This window comes from Sus scrofa, chromosome 2 (genome assembly GCF_000003025.6).
Source record: "Sus scrofa isolate TJ Tabasco breed Duroc chromosome 2, Sscrofa11.1, whole genome shotgun sequence".
Lineage (NCBI taxonomy): Eukaryota > Metazoa > Chordata > Mammalia > Artiodactyla > Suidae > Sus > Sus scrofa.
Genome location: NC_010444.4, coordinates 67,810,246 through 67,813,398, shown reverse-complemented (window position 1 = coordinate 67,813,398; position 3,153 = coordinate 67,810,246).

Genomic DNA, 3,153 nt, shown 5'->3' with positions numbered 1-3,153 from the left:
GGAAAAAAAAAAGCTTCTATTTTTTATAGAGAGAAGGTGTTGGCAATAGAGCTTCCAAACAGTGGCCCTTTCATGCCATTGTGTTTCTATTCAGGAAAGTTATACAGAACTAGACACAAAATCAAATAAAGCTTCTTTGTGGTGAGGTCATAAATTTTCCATGGGACCTATTATTTTTCACTTAATAGCAAGAGCCATTGTAGAGATTTCTATAACTAGTGGGCGGGGAGTGGTCAGAAAATAAGAGGATAATGCATCTTACTGCCTGAGCTGAGAAACATTTTAGGATTTCATGTCATCCATGCCCCCGTGCCCTAAGACAGGAAAGGTTTTGACCTGTCTGCTATATAATCCACAAAACATTACTAAATATTTAAGATTGTATTTCATTACTAAACTCACTATCCCAATAATGATTGAAATTCTTTATTAAAAATGACCACACATTTATTTTGTTCCAAACTTCCCTTAGATACCATACACGGCGTAGAGGTGAGCATTAGACTCCCCATTTCCAAGAAGGAAAAGAATCCTAGAGAGGAGGAGAGATTTATGCACACTCTTCATAGAGGGGATGAAAGACCCAGGACTCAAATGTTGATGTGTTTCTTCCTGCACCAGCTCTCAGTCACCTCCAGTGTAGCTAATTAGAATCTTTTTTCTAAACTACTTTGGTCCTAATTTTGAAATGAATGTAGAAGGATTGATTTATCCTCTTATGGTGCAGTGAGACCACTTGTGAATTACAGGAAAGAGGCAGTAGTTTACAGGGGCCATAATGGCACCATCATGGTGGATTATAGGGTTTTCTGGGAATACTTACATGTTTCAGCCCAGCATTGAAATCTAAGTTTGAAAGGATTTTCCATACAAGATGCACATACCTTATAGAGCTATCATGGAATGATTATCACAAGACAGAATTCAAGGATATTTTCAAATGATACCTTAAGAACAGAGGATATAGTTGATTTTTATATTGAGATAAATATAGGCAATTAATATTAGTAAAACTGAACATGCACTGATCGATAGAAAATTGAACTTATCCCAAATCATATATATATACAGATTCATACTTGTGTGGAGAGAGGTGTTAGAGTTTTCATAAGATTATTGTAAGAAGAAACTGACATAAATAATAATATAAATCATATAAAATTAACATTCAATATAATTAAAATATCTTACATTTTGTATCCTTACATTTTATTTTATTTTTATGTATTTATTTTTTATTTTTATTCTGGCTGCACCTGCAGCATATGGAAGTTCCCAGGCTAGGGCTTGAGCCACAGCCACCGCAGAAGCAACACCAAGTAGTTATGTTGTGAGCCACACAGGAAGTCCCCTTACATTTTAAATATATGTTAAATATGTTTTTAAAATTTATATTAAAATATATAAATACATACCTTGAATGAGATGTTTTCTTCCCTTACATAATAAGGAAGTTATATACACACACATATACTGTGGAATATTATTCAGTCCATAAAAAGAAAGAAGTCCTGCCATTTCTGACAACATGGCTGTATCTGGAACACTTTATGCTAATTGATTTACATCAGAAACAAGGACAAAAATGTATGATCTCACCAGTGTGTGGAATCTAAGAAAATCAAACTTATAGAACCAGAGAATAGAACCAAAGTTGTAAGGAAGGGGTAAGGGTGGGGGAGTGCGGACATTAAAATGTCAATTTTGGTCAAAAGGTACTTTCAGTTATAAGATGAATATGTTTCAGTTGTATATTGAGGATCTGATACACAGCATGGTGATTATAGTTAATAACATTTTACTGTATACTAAAAAATCCGAGAGGAGATCTACTTAATTGTTCTCATCTAGTGGTAGTAATCATGTGAGGTGGCAGATATGTTAATTAACTTGATTGTGGTAATAATTCAACTGTATATGTGTATTCCATCACCACTTTGAAAAACTTTACATTTTACAACTTAAACATATGCAATTTTCCCAACCATATTTCAATAAACTGGAAAAAATGGAAAACCAAGGAAAGAGTGTTATCAGAATACTACAGGATAAAGTCCATAAAGCAAAGCCTCACACCAGATATTTCACTAAGATTATATGGAGTCGATGCAAATCATATTGTATAAAATGAAACACATTAAGAGTTTTTCTTAAATTTCTTTTTCGTATTTTTTTTCTTTTACAGTCTCCCCTGTGTCATATGGAAGTTCCCAGGCAAGGGGTTGAATTGGAGCCACAGCTGTGACCTATGCCACAGCCACAACAACACCAGATCCAAGCCACAGCTGTGACCTACACTGCAGCTTGTGGCAATGTGGGGTCCTTAATCCACTGAGTAAGGCCAGTGATGGAACCCACATCCTCATGGAGACAACATCAGGTCCTTAACCCCCTGAGCAACAGTGGAAACTCCATTAATTTCATTGTTTAATCATGGACAGATGCTCTATACACCAATGCCTTCTTCTTATTCATCAAGGCAGTACAATTTTATGTACTTACCCTACCCCTATTTACCCAAATTGGAAGCATCTCAAAGCCAAAGATCCAAAGATAATAAATAACTTTAAAAAGACAACTCTGACTATTTGCATAATCACTTATTTTATGAAGGAGGGAAGACAGACAACTGAAGAAGGATAAAACTCATGAATATAACTATCATATAAAAATATTTTCAACTTTAATTTAGAATCCAGATGACACAGCTCTACCTCTTACAGTGTGTTTATAAAATTTTAAGTGAAGGCAATAGCTAAAGTTGTATTTGAATAAAGTATGATTTATTATTTAAAATTCAAATTATATTTTTTCCTAAAGGAGGAAGGATGTTTCTTGTTTATACATTTTTATGTAAAGATGTAGGCTGTATTTACTGTGATGCCACCATTTATAGCTCTAATATTCTTGCTCCTCTGTTACTGTCCACTCTAGTTTCTACAAAACCAGTGTGTATAGAAAGAGGTGAAAAATCAAAACCATTGAGGAAGCAGATCTAAACCAGTAGAATGTGTCACACTGAGAAATACTGCTGAAGGTACTAAGGTGTATGACCTTACACATGAATTGCTTGCATCCAGAATATGCACTGTGTGCCAGTGCTGGGTGCCGAGCTTTTTATTTCCTTTTTTCCCAACCCTCTTTTCTTGAATT